The sequence below is a fragment of the Balaenoptera physalus genome (genome assembly GCF_965194825.1).
Source record: "Balaenoptera physalus genome assembly, chromosome: 18".
In the NCBI taxonomy this organism is placed as follows: Eukaryota; Metazoa; Chordata; class Mammalia; order Artiodactyla; family Balaenopteridae; genus Balaenoptera; species Balaenoptera physalus.
Window position 1 is genome coordinate 30331162 of NC_138899.1, and position 16876 is coordinate 30348037.

The window sequence follows — 16876 nt, forward strand, 5'->3', positions numbered from 1 at the left end:
TCTAGAGCTCTGCTGTACAACAATAGTATCTAAAGTTAATGATATGGTATTATGATGAATCATTAAATATGAGGATAGATTTCATGGTAATTGTTTTATCACAAAACACACACACACACACAAGAACACAAGGACATTTTTGGAGGTGAAGGATATGTTTAGTACCTTGGTTGTGGTGATGGCATCACAGGTATATGCATATATCAAAATTCATCAAGATGTATACAACAAATGTGTGGATTTCTTGATATATCAATCATACCTCAGTAAAGTTAAAAAACACACAAAAAGTAAAATAAAGATTTCTTTTAAAATCAATTAGACGATGACATATCCCATTACACTATTAAATATATTGACTTTTGGTTATTTTTAAATCTTTATTGGAGTATGATTGCTTTATGATGTTGTGTTAGTTTCTGCTGTATAACAAAGTGAATCAGCTATATGTACACATATATCTCCATATCCCCTCCCTCTTGAGCCTCCCTCTCACCCTCCCTATCCCACCCTCTAGGTGGTCACAAAGCACAGAGCTGATCTCCCTGCACTATGCAGCTGCTTCCCACAAGCTATTTATTTTCCATTTGGTAGTGAATACATGTCAATGCTACTCTCTCACTTCGTCCCAGCTTCACCTCCCAGCCCCCATGTCCACAAGTCCATTCTCTACGTCTGCATCTTTATTCCTGTCCTGCCAGTAGGTTCATCAGAACCATTTTTTTTTTTAGATTCCATATATATGTGTTAGCATACAGTATTTGTTTTTCTCTTTCTGATTTACTTCACTCTTTCTGACAGACTCTAGGTCCATCCACCTCACTACAAATGACTCAATTTAGTTTCTTTTTATGGCTGAGTAATATTCCATTGTATATGTATGACACATCTTTATCCATTCATCTGTCGATGGACACTTAGGTTGCTTCTATGTCCTGGCTATTGTAAATGGTGCCACAGTGAACATTGTGGTACATGACTCTTTTTGAATTATGGTTTTTTCAGGGTATATGCCCAGTAGTGGGATTGCTCGGTCATATGGTAGTTCTATTTTTAGTTTTTTAAGTAACCTCCATACTGTTCTCCATAGTGGCTGTATCAATCTACATTCCCACCAACAGTGCAAGAGGGTTTCCTTTTCTCCACACCCTCTACAGCATTTATTGTCTGTAAATTTTTTGATGATGGCCATTCTGACTGGTGTGAGATGATATCTCACTGTGGTTTTGATTTGCATTTCTCTAATGAGTAGTGATGCTGAGCATTCTTTCATGTGTTTGTTGGCAATCTATATATCTCCTTTGGAGAACTGTCTGTTTAGGTCTTCCACCCATTTTTGGATTGGGTTGTTTGTTTTTCTGATATTGAGCTGCATGAACTGCTTTTATATTTTGGAGATTAATCCTTTGTCAGTTGCTTCACTTGCAAATATTTTCTCCCATTCTGAGGGTTGTCTTTTTGTCTTGTTTATGGTTTCTGTTTTTGCTGTGCAAAAGCTTTTAAGTTTCATCAGGTCCCATTTGTTTATTTTTGTTTTTATTTCCATTTCTCTAGGAGGTGGATCAAAAAGGATCTTGCTGTGATTTATGTCATAGAGTGTTCTGCCTATGTTTTCCTCCGAGAGTTTTATAGTGTCTGGCCTTACATTTAGGTCTTTAATCCATTTTGAGTTTATTTTTGTGTATGCTGTTAGGGAGTGTCCTAATTTATTCTTTTACATGTAGCTGTCCAGTTTTCACAGTACCACTTATTGAAGAGGCTGTCTTTTCTCCATTATATATTCTTGCCTCCTTTATCAAAGATAAGGTGACCATATGTGCATGGGTTTATCTCTGGGATTTCTATCCTGTTTTATTGATCTATATTTCTGTTTTTGTGCCAGTACCATACCGTCTTGATTACTGTAGCTACGTAGTATAGTCTGAAGTCAGGGAGTCTGATGCCTCCAGCTTTGTTTTCTTTCTCAAGATTGCTTTGGCTATTCAGGATCTTTTGTGTTTCCATACAACTTAAGTAATATTTTGTTCTAATTCTGTGAAAAATGCCATTGGTAGTTTGATAGGGATTGCATTGAATCTGTAGATTGCTTTGGGTAGTATAGTCATTTACACAATGTTGATTCTTCCGATCGAAACAACATGGTCTATCTCTCCATCTGTTTGTATCATCTTTGATTTCTTTCATCAGTGTCTTATAGTTTTCTCAATACAGGTCTTTTGTCTCCTTAGGTAGGTTTATTCCTAGGTATTTTATTCTTTTTGTTGTAATGGTAAATGAGAGGGTTTCCTTAATTTCTCTTTCAGATTTTTCATTATTAGTGTATAGGAATGCAAGAGAATTCTGCGCATTAATTTTGTATCCTGCTACTTTACCAAATTCATTGATTAGCTCTTATAGTTTTCTGGTAGCATCTTTAGGATTCTCTATGTATAGTATCATGTCATCTGCAAATACTGATAATTTTACTTCTTTTCTGATTTGGATTCCTTTTATTTCTTTTTCTTCTCTGATTGTTGTGGCTAAAACTTCCAAACCTATGTTGAATAATAGTTGTGAGAGTGGGCACACTTGTCTTGTTCCTGATCTTAGAGGAAATGGTTTCAGCTTTTTACCATTGAGAATGATGTTGGCTGTGTGTTTGCCATATATGGCCTTTATTATGTTGAGGTAGGTTCCCTCTATGCCCATTTTCTGGAAAGTTTTTATCATAAATGGGTGTTGAATTTTGTTGAAAGCTTTTTCTGCATCTATTGAGATGATCATGTGGTTTTTAACCTTCAGTTTGCTAATATGGTGTATCTCATTGATTTGTCTATATTGAAGAATACTTGCATTCCTGGGATAAACCCCACTTGATCATAGTGTATGCTCCTTTTAATGTGCTGTTGGATTCTGTTTGCTAGTATTTTGTTGAGGATTTTTGCATCTATGTTCATCAGTGATATTGGCCTGTAGTTCTCTTTTTGTAGGACATCTTTGTCTGGTTTTGGTATCAAGGTGATGGTGGCCTCACAGAATGAGTTTGGGGGTGTTCCTCCCTCTGCTATATTTTGTAAGAGTTTGAGAAAGATAGGTGTTAGCTCTTCTCTGAATGTGTGATAGAATTTACCTGTGAAGCCATCTGGTCCTAGGCTTTTGTGTGTTGGAAGATTTTTAATCACAGTTTCAATTTCAGTGCTTGTGATTGGTCTGTTCATATTTTCTATTTCTTCCTGGTTCAGTCTTGGAAGGTTGTACTTTTCTAAGAATTGTCCATTTCTTCCAGGTTGTCCATTTTATGGGCATATAGTTGCTTGTAGTAGTCTCTCACAATCCTTTGTATTTCCACAGTGTCAATTGTTACTTCTCCTTTTCCATTTCTAATTCTGTTGATTTGAGTCTTCTCCCTTTTTCTCCTGATGAGTCTGGCTAGTGCTTTATCAATTTTGTTTATCTTTTCCAAGAACCAGCTTTAATTTTATTGATCTTTGCTATTGTTTCCTTCATTCCTTTTTCATTTATTTCTTATCTGATTTTTATGATTTCTTTCCTTCTGCTAACTTTGGTTTTTTGTTGTTCTTCTTCTTTCTCTAATTGCTTTAGGTGTAAAGTTAAGTTGTTTATTTGAGGTTTTTCTTGTTTCTTAAGGTAGGATTGTATTGCTATAAACTTCCCTCTTAGAACTGCTTTTGCTGCATCCCATAGGTTTTGGGTCTCATGTTTTCATTGCCATTTCTTTCTAGGTATTTTTTTATTTCCCCATTGATTTCTTCAGTGATCTCTTGGTTATTTAGTAGTGTATTGTTCAGCCTCCATGTGTTTGTATTTTTTACAACTTTTCCTGTAACTGATATCTAGTCCCATAGCATTGTGGTCAAGAAATATGTTTGATATGAATTCAACTTTCTTTCTTTTTTAATTAAGTTATTAAATTTTATTTATTTTATTTTTGGCTGCATTGGGTCTTTGTTGATGCACACGGGCTTTTCTCTGGCTGTGGCGAGCAGGGGCTACTCTTCATTGCAGTGCGCAGGCTTTTCATTGCAGTGGCTTCTGTTGTTGTGGAGCATAGGCTCTAGGCATGCGGCCTTCAGTAGTTATGGCACACGGGCTCAGTAGTTGTGGCTTGTGGGCTCTAGAGCACAGGCTCCGTAGTTGTGGCACACGGGCTTAGTTGCTCCGCGGCATGTGGGATCTTCCCGGACCAGGTCTCAAATCCACATCCCCTGCATTGACAGGTGGATCCTTAACCACTGCGCCACCAGAGAAGCCCGATTTCAATTTTTGTAAATTTACTGAGGCTTGATTTGTGACCCAAGATATGATGTATCCTGGAGAATGTCCCATGAGCACTTGAGAAGAAAGTGTATTCTCTTTTTTTGGATGGAATGTCCTATAAATATCAATTAAGTCCATCAGGTCTAATGTGTCATTTAAAGCTTGTGTTTCCTTATTGATTTTCATTTTGGATGATCTGTCCATAGGTGAAAGTGGGGTGTTAAAGTCCCCTACTATGATTGTGTTACTGTTGATTTCCTCTTTTATGGCTGTTAGCATTTGCCTTATGTATTCAGGTGCTCCTATGTTGGGTGTGTAAATATTTACAATTGTTATATCTTCTTCTTGGATTGATCCCTTGATCATTATGTAGTGTCCTTTGTCTCTTGTAACAGTCTTCATTTTAAAGTCTATTTTTTCTGATATGAGTATTGCTACTCCAGCTTTCTTTTGATTTCCATTTGCATGGAATATCTTTTTCCATCCCCTTTCAGTCTGTGTGTGTCCCTAGGTCTGAAGCAGGTCTCTTGTAGACAGCATATATATGGGTCTTGTTTTTGTGTCTATCCAGCCAGTCTGTGCCTTTTGGTTGGAGCATTTAATCCACTCACGTTTAAGGTAATTATCGATATGTATGTTCCTATTACCATTTTCTTAATTGTTTTGGGTTTGTTTTTGTAGGTCTTTTCCTTCTCTTGTGCTTCCTGCCTAGAGAAGTTCCTTTAGCATTTGTTGTGAAGCCAGTTTGGTGGTGCTGAATACTCTAAACTTTGTTTGTCTGTGAAGATTTCAATTTCTCTGTCAAATCTGAATGAGATCCTTGCTGGGCAGAGAAATATTGGTTGTAGGTTTTTCCCTTTCATCACTTTAAATATGTCCTGCCACTCCCTTCTGGCTTGCAGAGTTTCTGCTGAAAGATCAGCTGTTAACCTCATGGGGATTGCCTTGTATGTTATTTGTTGCTTTTCCCTTGCTGCTTTTAATATTTTTTCTTTGTATTCAATTCTTGATAGTTTGATTAATCTGTGTCTTGGCGTGTTTCTCCTTGGATTTGTCCTGTATGGGACTCTCTGCGCTTCCTGGACTTGATTGACTATTTCCTTTCCCATATTAGGGAAGTTTTTGACTACAATCTCTTCAAATATTTTCTCAGACCCTTTCTTTCTCTCTTCTTCTTCTGGGACCCCTAGAATTCGAATGTTCGTGTGTTTAATGTTGTCCCAGAGGTCTCTGAGACTGTCCTCAATTCTTTTCATTCTTTTTTTTTTTTTATTCTGCTCTGTGGCAGTTATTTCCACTATTCTATCTTCCAGGTAAATAATCCATTCTTCTGCCTCACTTATTCTGCTATTGATTCCTTCTAGCATATTTTTTGTTTCATTTATTGTGTTGCTCATCATTGTTTGTTTGCTCTTTAGTTCTTCTAGGTCCTTGTTAAACGTTTCTTGTATTTTCTCCATCCTATTTCTGAGACTTTGGATCATCTCTACTATCATTACTCTGAATTCTTTTTCAGGTAGACTGCCTATTTCCTATTCATTTATTTGGTCTGGTGGGTTTTTACTTGCTTCTTCATCTATTGCATATTACTCTGTCTTCCCATTTTGTTTAACTCTGGGGTCTCCTTTTTGCAGGCTGCAGGTTCATAGTCCCTCTTACTTCTGGTGTCTGCCCCCAGTGGGTGAGGTTGATTCGGTGGCTTGTGTAGCCTTCCTGGTGGGGGGGGACTGGTGCCTGTGTTCTGGTGGGTGGGGCTGGATTTTGTCCCTCTGGTCAGGAGGACTGCATCTGGTGGTGTGTTTTGGGGTGTCTGTGAACTTAGTTTGAGTTTAGGCAGCCTGTCTGTTAATGGGTGGGATTGTGCTCCTGGTTTGCTAGTTGTTTGGCATGGGGCATCCAGCACTGGAGCTTGCTGGCCATTAGGTGGTGTTGGGTCTTAGTGTTGAGATGGAGATCTCTGGGAGAGCTCTCACTGATTAATATTACATGGGGCCAGGAGGTCTCTGGTGGTCCAAAATCCTGGACTCGGCTCTCCCACCTTGGAGGCTCAGGCCCAACATCTGGCCAGAGCACCAAGACCCTGCCAGCCTCATGGCACAGAAGAAAAGGAAGAAGAAAAGGAAAAGAAAAAATGAACAGACAGAACCCCAGGACAAAGGGTAAAAGCAAAACGAAACAAAGTCACACAAAGAAACATACACACACTCACAAAAAGAGGGAAAAAAAGGAAAAGAGAAAGGAAGAGAGCACCAAACCAATAAACAAACCCACAAGTGAAAACAAACACTAAAAACTAAACTAAGATAAACATAAAAGCAAAAACAAATCAAACACAGAAAGCAAACCCCAAGTCCACAGTTGCCCCCAAAGTCCACTGCCTCAGTTTTGGGAACACTCATTGTCTATTCAGGTATTCCACAGACGCAGGGTTTACCAAGCTGATTGCAGGGATTTAATGCACTGCTCCTGAGGCTGCACAGAGAAATTTCCCTTTCTCGTCTTTGTTCGCATAGCTCCTGGGGTTCAGCTTTGGATTGGCCCCATCTCTGCGTGTAGGTCGCCCTCAGGCATCTGTTCCCCACCAGACAGGAGGGGGTTAAAGCAGCAGCTGATTAGGGCTCTCTTGCCCACTCAGGCTGGGGAGAGGGAAGGGTACGGTAGTCATAATTGGGATGCAGGGTGTGTCTGCAGCGGTAGAGGCCGGCATGACATTGCAACAGCCTGAGGCACACCGTGTGTTCTCCCAGGGAAGTTGGCCCTGGATCACAGGACCCTGGCAGTGGTGTGCTGCAAAGGCTCCTGGGAGGGTGTGGGTAGTGATCTGTGCTTGCACACAGGACCTCTGGTGGCAGTGGTGGCAGCGGTAGAAGTCCACGCCCGCCTCTGGGATCCAAGATGATAGCCACAGCTTGTGCCTGTCTCTGGAGGTTGCTTAGGCGGTGCTCTGCCATCTGTGGGCACACGGAGCAGGAATACCCTCTCCTCTTGCACCCTGAAACAATGGTCTCTTGCCTCTCTGGCAGGTTCAGACTTTCCAGGACTCCCTCCCAGCTAGCTCTGGTGCACTAGCCCCCTTCAGTCTGTCTTCACACAGCCAACCCAGTCCTCTCCCTGGGGTTTGATCTCTGAAGCCCAAGCCTCAGCTCCCAGCACCCACCTGCCCCAGCAGGTGAGCAGACAAGCGTCTCAGGCTGGTGAGTGCTGGTCGGCACCCATCTTCTGTGCAGGAATCTCTCCGCTTTGCCCTCTGCACTGCTGTTGCTGTCCTCTCCTCTGTGTCTCCGAAGCTCCCCCCACCCCATCCACGCCAGTGAGGGGGCTTCCTAGTGTGTGAAAACTTTTCCTCCTTCACAGCTCCCTTCCAGAGGTGCAGGTCCCATCCCTATTGCTTTGTCTCTTTTTTCTCTTTTTTTTTTTTTTTTTGCCCTACCCAGTATCGTGGGGATTTTCTTGCCTTTTTGGAAGTCTGAGGTCTTCTGCCAGCATTCAGTAGGTGTTCTGTAGGAGTTGTTCCACATGTAAATGTATTTTTGATGTATTTGTGGGGAGGAAGGTGATCTCCATGTCTTACTCCTCCGCCATCTTGTAGGTCACCCTCAAATGTAGTGACTTTTATTTTAAAATAAAATTATAGAGTGAGAACATAGAATTATTCAACAGGGCACAAGAACTAACTGAGGCCCATTAACAGTGAGCTTTTTTTAATTTGTGGGTGGCAGGAACACTAGTGAGATGAGAATTTTCACCGCTGAAATCATCACAAAAATAGCTGTCACACTTGACATTAATGTTAATTGTGGACAAACTGAATCTTCTGACAGCTTTTCTGCAGCCAATAATTTAGTAAAAGTGCTCTGCTTTGGAAAGCCAAGAATGTCAGCTAAAGGTCAGCTCCCAGGGCTTTGAAATGCCCCCTTTCTGTAATAAGAAGTTAAAATTCGACTATTTCTGCCTCAGTCTAAAATTGGAGAAAGCAAACAATAGGTACTAAGTACCCTACATTACAAAGTGTAGGGCAATACCACCTCTGCAGAGCTTCCAAAGCAAATGATAATAAATCAGTGTTGCCGTGATTTGCTCAGCAACCCTCTTGAGGATATAAAAGGATTGAGGTTTAAAGGGATTGCAAAGTAAAGTTACTGCAGCCAGTTCTAGAGGACTATAATATTTTCTCTTCCCATCATAGAGGAGGGGAAGAGGGCAAGTAAGAGAAGCATCTAGTGAATGGCTAAGAGCAGTTGACCTTGACTGCCTGGCATATCTGGGGTCCAAGACTGATGTCAGAACCATGCTTGAAAAAGCCTGAGGCAAGAAGCTGAAGTCCATGGCTAAAGACTAAAGTCCTGCACTGGGAACAAACTGCAGTTCTTGGTGGGACAAATATTTGTGAGCATTTTCATTGGTGAGATGTGGACCACATGGGGAAGAAAGCTGACCTGGAGCTGCCTTAAAGTAAACTTTACCCTGAATGTATGATGGAACCCTAAAGAGAGACTTAGCATGGGATGGGTCACTGCATATACAAAGGCTGAGACTCAAATCATGACAATTACAATTAGAGAGCACCAGCAGGAGTATTTCTGTGGAAGTCACAAAAGCACCTGAAAGAAAAATAATCAGTGTTAGGGACCTGCCATAAACAGAGGGAACCAGTGCCAGAATTTCATCCCTTCTGCAGAGGCAACTACTGTTCAATATGACTGTAGATTACCTGTCCTAGAACTTTATATAAATAAATTCATATAATATGTACTCTTTCATGTCTGGCTTATTTTACTCAAGGTAATGTTGTTGAGATACATCCCTGATGTTACACGTATCAGTGAGTTATTTTTCTTCCTTATTGCTGAATATATTCCATTACGTAAATATAGTTTGATGTGTTTATCTAGAAGCTCTACATATTTTGTTCTTTCACTTGAGTCGATCCTCCAATTTGAACTGTTTTACGTATAGTACAAAGTATGTGTTGAAGTTCTTTTTTTCCATACAGATATCCAGTTTTCCTTGCACCATTTCTTGAAAAGACTCTCATTTACCCACTAAATTATCCAATTACTTCTGCTGCATAACAAACTACCACTGGAATGACTGGCTTAGAACAAGAATTTTACTTTGCTATTTTATGGGTCAGCAGTCTGAGAAAGGCTCTGCTGGAGTTTATTCATGGAGTTTCTCAGGTGGATACACTTAGGTGTTGCATGGGGCTGTAGAATTCTGAAGGTTCAGTTAGGCTCAGGGTCAAATATTGCTCATTCACATGACTGGCATGCTGGCTGGCTGCCAGGGGCTCAGCTGAGAATGTCCATCAAAATATCTACACATGACCTCTCCAGCATAGTAGCCACAGGGTAGTCAAACTTTTTACATAAGCCTGGCTTCCCACAGAAGGAGTGTCCCAAGAGAACCTGGCAGAAGGTGTTTTGCCTCTTACGACTTACTCTCAGGAATTATACAGTTTCATTTCCATCATATTCTTTTGGTCCAAGTAATCGCAGTCCCATCTAGATTCAAGAGAACCCCACATCCTGATGGGACGTGTATCTAAGAATTTGTAGTCATCTTTAAAACCATAACAACATACACCTGTGGGTCTATTTATGGACTCTTTTCTTCCATCCTATTGACCTATTTGTCTATCCTTACATAAATAATAATGTTTGATTATAATAATTTAAGGTAAATCTTGAAATCAAGTAGTCTAAGTTCTTTATTTTTAAAATTGTTTTGGCTATTCTAAGTCCTTGGCATTTCCATATAAATCAGCTTGTCAGTTTCTATTTTTTAAAAACTGCTTGGATTTCAATTGTCATTGTATGAATCTATAGAACAATTTGGAAAGAAATGATTTCTTAACAATATTAAATCTTGCGATCCATAAATGGTATATTTCACCATGAATTTAGGTCTCTTATTCCTTTTTGCAATCTTTTTTTTTGGTGTTTTGTATAGAGGTCTTACACTTCTTTCATTAAATTTATTCCTATGTATTTTATATTTTTTGATGCTATTGACAATAGAATTGTCCTTTAATTTCATTTTCCAATTGTTTCTTGCTTGTATATAGAGATGCAATTGTTTTTGTATATTGATCTTGAATCCTACAACCTTTCTAAATTCACTTACTAGTTCTAATACATCCAGTACAATTTTGAAAAGAAGTTTTAAGAGTGAACTTCCTTCCCCTGTTCCAAAATTTAAAGATCAAATTTAAAATTTTTGCTAATTATTTCATCCTTGTTTTTCTGCCTCAGTCTCACTCTTCCTTCTTCTGGGAACTCCAGTTACACATAAGTTAGACCGATTAATGTTGCCTCACAGATCTCTGAGACTGTTCCTTTTCTCAGGCTCTTTTCCTGTCATTCAATTTGGATAGTTTACTGATATTTTCTTCTAAAGTGTTCAATCTTCCGTTAAGCTAGTCCAGTGAATTTTTCATTTCCTTTTTTTTTTTCAGTTCTAATGTTTCATTTGGTTCTTGTTTTATAGTTCCAATTTCTCTACTGAGATTATCCATCTGTTCATCACTAAGTATGACAATATTTTCCTTTAAATTATTGAATATATTTATAATAGCTGTTCAAGTTCTTTCCTGCTAATTCCAATATCTCTGTCATCTCTGGGTCTGCTTCCATTTCATTTTTTTTCTACAGGTATAAGGCACACTTTCCTACTTCTTTCTCTAAGGCCAGAGTAGCCCAACATCTGAGATGTGGCCTTTATGGGGTTTCAATTGAATACTTGAAGTTTCAGCAAGACCTCTCTACTTTGGTTGGTCAGAATTCTAATGCTTCCTTGAACTCTGTGATCTCAAAAATCTCAGGTCAGCTCACGGTTCCCTAAGTAGCTGCTTGCTGTCAAGCCTTGCCGTGTCTCTCCCTGTACATGGAGATTAGTATTTGGCCAACGATTCAAGCGGACCCCTAGGCAGATTTCTGAAGCTTATTTTCCGACCAGCTGCCTTCTTTCAGATATCCATTCCTACAAGTTCCAGCCTCAGCAGCCCCAAACTCTGGCTCCTCCATTCAGTGAGACTGTCATACTTTGCTAGGGTTTCAAATTCCTGTGCCATGGTCTGAAAGTGCCTTCAGTCAAAACTCTGGGGTAATCATAAGGATCATGTGTTTTCCTTTTCTAGGGATTACAGTCCATTGCTGCCTGTCATCCATCATCTGAAACCAGTTGTTCCATATATATTTGTCTCGCTTTATAGTTGTTTACGTTGCAAGAGCTAGTCAGGTACCAATTACCATCATGGCTGGAAGGTCAGTTGAAATTTTATTATCTAAGATTGCCTGGAAACATCAGTGGCTGGCTGAGCTTTTATCCTAGTTACAGGAGCGAAATATCCACAATGTTTGAGATAATGAGATAAAATTGTTTTCTACTTGCACCCTATAGTGTTCAACTAATTCAATATACCAGTTATGTTACCATTTCAAATATATATATAAAATAAGAAATAGAGTATGTTTGTGGAGCACTGATACAGCACTTTAATTAGGGAATGGAGGAAATGGCGAGCCATGTAACATCGATTATAAAGGAGCAAATCTGGAATGGTTCAGGGTAGGGGAAGACCCGAGTTTGGACTCAGTCCCAACTCTATTCCTTATTAGCATTATTGAGCAAGTCATTTAACCTAAAGTTAAAAGTCAGTGTTCCCTACCATTACAGCTGGATTGTAATACTGGCCCCTCCATCTAGTCATGAGTAGCAGATGTGAAAGTGTTTGCAAACTCTCCATAAGTGCTAGTTTTCACTGATAGAAACTTGATTTATGAGCTATATGAGGTAGAAAAACAAAAGCTCTATCCTATAATGTTGATATAGATTCTATTCCCAAATCTGTCTTCTCTCAGCATATATAATAATACTAGCAGTCCCCCTTTGTTCAGAGCCTACTACATGCCTATAACTGTTTTGGAGATGTTAGCTGATTTATTTTTTTCCAATAAACTTGAATGACAGGGATTAACATCTTGATTTTACAAATCAGGGAACTAAGACTAAGCAAAGGTAAGAAACTTGCTCAAGGTCAAATGGCAAGTCAAGAAATCAAGCTCAGACTGTTGTGTCTCCAAAGCCTAAGTTTTTGCCATTACACCACTTTGACCATGGACGATCTTAATTTCTCTAGGCCTCAGAACTCTCCTCCGTGAAATGAGGATTTTGAGCCACATGGTAAGTATTACTATCCCTTCTCATCTAAACATGCAAAATTGCAACACGATTTTCTAATCTTATTAAACCTGAGGCATAAAGAAGCCTAATCTAATTCTAAGTCCATATACATAGAAATGTTGAGTTCTACGAGTATATTTGGTCTGATTTTCATACTCAGATTCTGATCTGCTATCAATAAAGACTGCAACCTGAACAAAGATTTTCTTATCTTATTCTAATCAATCACACAGGATTTGGTGCTCAACTTTTTTCTCCTCTATGCTGGTCATATACACAGTGCATTTCTAGCTGTATCATCTGTCATTGTTTGTCACAGAGGAGATGTATCCTTGGTAAGTATATTTGAAGAAGAGTCCCCCAGTTTATTCTGATATGCCCTCTGTCCACTGATAATCTGAAAAATATCATTGTGCATTTGTTTGTGCACAGCTCAGGTCATATTGCAGACATATATTCTTTTACCCTATGCTCATTAGTACTAAGTATCATTTTATCTCTTTGTTTTTATATCTATACAGTCCATGTCAATAATGTTACTAGTTTGCAGAGCTGGCCTGAGAAGGGAGGGAAGGGCAAATATTCATCTCGATGTCTGCTTTGACAAGACTTGAAATGGGTGGGAGGAAGAACACACTTCTACTTCCCATGCAGAAATAAGAGAGGCCAGCCTTTGAGACAACAAGAGGTCATTCCGCAAGCATCAGTGGACAAAGGGCACATTTAAACAAGCACATCAAAACACCCATCAAAGAGACATTCACCCCCCTTGCTGACAATCACCAAACTCAGTGACAGTTGGTTCTGTTGGATTTGCACTGTTCATGTGAAAGGCACTGAAGAAAAGACAGCATTGAGCAGTAAGGCCAGTGAAATTGAGTTCAGGGAGAGGACGGAGCTGTTTCCAAATATTTCTGCTATGTGTAGGGAGATGAAAAATCACTAACTGGCTGCTCACAGCACACACTCCCGTTCTCCTGGCATAATCTGGAGATCCAATGGGGTCCTAACCAACCAGGTTCTTCTGGTCCAAACAGTCCTTGATATTCTCTACCTTTATTTTCCAAAGATGATGAGAAACTGGCCAGCAGTGAGGCACTATCTTGGCTCTCACCTCCAAAGCAGTAATTTCTTTCTTTGAATATCAGCCACAAGGGTCACTCACAAATCATCTGGTTGAAATGCAGGCATTCAAGGTGCTCTGCCTCCTAAAGAAATTCAGTCAATCTCTAGATCCAAGTTGACCTCTTTTTCAATCTCCCTCTTTTTCAATCTCTTGAATTTAAAATTAATGCAGCATCAGTGTTTACTGCATGATTGAAGATTCCAAACTCTGAAATGTAATAGTATGTAAAATGTTAGCAGGGCAAAAGATCAAGGACGTGTATAAGACAATTTGACACAAGCATAGGCCAAGTCAAAAGGCCACGTCACAAAATACATTGCAACTAGCAAGGGCATGAAAGAGCAGCAGGGCCATGCTTTATAAATACATTAGCAGTGTGGGCAAAGTATAGAATCCTTAATTATTGTGGTGGGAAGGGAACTAGAACAAGAGACAGCAGCAAAATGATGGAGTTATTAAGCATTGTCACCATCATAAGGTATATATCAAATGCCTGGAAAGTATTAGTTTAACTTCAGTTTTGAAAAAAAAAAAAAAAAAAAAAGACTCCAATAATCAGAAGCCTAGTTTTTACTATACTTGAAAGAAAAAGAAAAGTCAGCCTGATTAGAAAGTAATTTATCAACTGCTTACTGGACATTTCTAAATGTCTCAGTCACTGAAACTCTACATACACACACACACACACACAAAAAATCATCACGTTTCCATCAAGAATTATTCTTCTCCTGGAATCTGGAACGAAATGGTGGTGCAGGAAGATCCTGAGCTCACCTCCTCCCACGGACGCACCAAATTACAGCTGCTTACAGAGCAACTATATTTGAGAGTGACTTGAAGACTAGCAGAAAGGATTTTCCATAACAAAAGATATAAAGAAGGAGCAACAACAAAAGGGGCATCTAGTCTGGACCCCCGCCCCCAGCAAGGTGACCCAAAAGTGGAAGGAAAATCACAGCTGCAGAGTTCTCCCAAAGGAGGCAGGAATCTGATTCCCACATCGAGCCCCCCAGCCTGGGGGTGCTGCACAGGGAAGACGAGCCCACAGAATGTCTGGCTTTGAAAACCCGAAGGGTTTAAATCCAATTAAAAAATGGGCGGAGGACCTGAATATACGTTTTCCAAAGAAGACATACAGATGACCAACAGACACATGAAAAGATGCTCCAATATCAATAAGCCACAGGGAAATGCAAATCAAAAACACAATGAGATATCACCTCACACCTGTCAGATGGCCATCATCAAAAGACAACAAAAGTGTTGGTGAGGATGTAAAGAAAGGGGACCCCCTCTTGCACTGTTGGTGGGATAGTAAATTGGTGCAGCCACTATGGAAAACAGTATAAAGGTTCCTCAAAAAATTAAAACTAGAACTATTATACAATCCAGAAATTCCACACCTGGGTAAATACCTGAAGAAAACAAAAATGCTAATTCAAAAGGATATATGAACCCATATGTTCATTGCAGCATTATTTGCAATAGCCAAGATACGGAAGCAGCCTAAGTGTCCAAGGATAGATTAATGGATAAAGAGGATATGGTAAATATATGCAAAGGAATATTACTCAGTCTTTAAAAAGAATGAAATCTTGCCAACAACATGGATGGATTTAGAAATTATTATGCTACGTGAAATAAGTGAGACAGAGAAGGACAATTACAGTATGATTTCACTTATACGTGGAATCTAAAAACCAAAACAAACAAAACAGAAACAGGGTTGGAGATACAGAGAACAAACTGGTGGTTGCCAGAGGAGAAGGGGGTGGGGAAATGAACAAAATAGGTGAAGGGGATTAAGAGGTACAAACTTTCATTCATACAATAAATAAGTCATGGAGACGTAATGTACAGGATAGGGGATAGTGTCAACAATATTGTAATAGTAACTGTATGGTGACAGATGGTTTCTAACTTATTGTGGAGATCATTTTGTAATGTATAGAAATATTGAACCACTATGTTGTACACCTGAAACCAACATCATAGGTCAACTAAATGGCGATAAAAAAATTATGTCTCTTCCAAATATTTGCTGTCACTGCCAATGGCACTACCATTTATTTTCCCAAATCTTCAAGCCTTGAAACTTTTAAGTTACCTTTGACTCACCTCCCTCCCATCTTTAATGCTTATCATCACCAACTTTGTTTTATTTCCTTCAAAGCATCTCTTCATCTATTCCTTTCTCTGCATTCACTGCTTTCTTTTGATCTTTCAACTCACAATTTAATTCTTTCATTGTCTGTACTTGCCTCTCAGGGTCCACTCATTTTATACACCACATTTATTGTGGCCGTTCTTTTCCAAAACTACAAAAGTTCCCTCCTTTCTATCTCATCAATTCTTCACCCACCAGCATAGTTCAACACAAGATATGAAATCTTATGTGATGTGATTTGCAACCTCTCAGAATTTACAATCCTCTTTCCCATCAAAGGCCTGCTATTTTCTTCAAGGACCCAAGCAGACACAAATGCTGAATATGAGCTGTGCTTTGACCTAGACTCAGGGAGCCTGTGCTTTAGCTCCTGGTTCTGGCATCTAAGGTCTGATTATCATTAGGCGCTTGGACACCTTTGAGTTCTGGTATTGAAAGTAACAGGAGAGGGCTTCCCTGGTGGCGCAGTGGTTGAGAATCTGCCTGCTAATGCAGGGGACACGGGTTCGAGCCCTGGTCTGGGAAGATCCCACATGCCACAGAGCAGCTGGGCCCGTGAGCCACAGCTACTGAGCCTGCGCGTCTGGAGCCTGTGCCCCGCAACGGGAGGGGCCGCGATAGTGAAAGGCCCGCGCACCGCGATGAAGAGCGGTCCCCGCACCGCGATGAGTGGCCCCCACTTGCCGCAACTAGAGAAAGCCCTCGCACGAACCGAAGACCCAGCACAGCCAAAAATAAATAAATAAATAAATAAAAATAAAAGTAGAAAGTAATAGGAGAGAACGGGCAGAAAATCCAGTGGCAGCACTGATACTTCGAGGAGAATTGAGCTTGAGCCACTGTGCATGCTTTTCTTACAGAATAAATAGCATTGGCTTATATAACCAAAAGTCCACATTCTCAGTCAGTGGCTTAACTCAACAAAGGTTTATTTCTCTCTCATGCCACAGTCCAACATAAGTCAGTGAGGCAGGGTGAGGAGTGGTGAGCGAGAAGCAATGAATAATAGGGGGACCCAGGCTTCCAGACTGCTTTATTCTTAAAGTACATTTACTTTAAAGTGACTTCTGGGGCTTCCCTTGTGGCGCAGTGGTTAAGAATCTGCCTGCCGGTGCAGGGGACATGGGTTTGAGCCCTGGTTC

At 39.9% G+C, this 16876-nt stretch overlaps 1 long non-coding RNA gene across 1 annotated transcript in view; it reads left to right on the top strand.

Moving 5' to 3' along the window:
- LOC309647486 overlaps nt 1-16490 on the top strand; it is a 527314-nt gene extending 510824 nt beyond the window's left edge. Inside the window, exon 3 of the long non-coding RNA XR_014256076.1 lies at nt 16184-16490. This is a non-coding gene — a long non-coding RNA (uncharacterized lncRNA). The remainder of the gene's footprint in view (nt 1-16183) is intronic.
- Nucleotides 16491-16876: the final 386 nt, after the last annotated feature.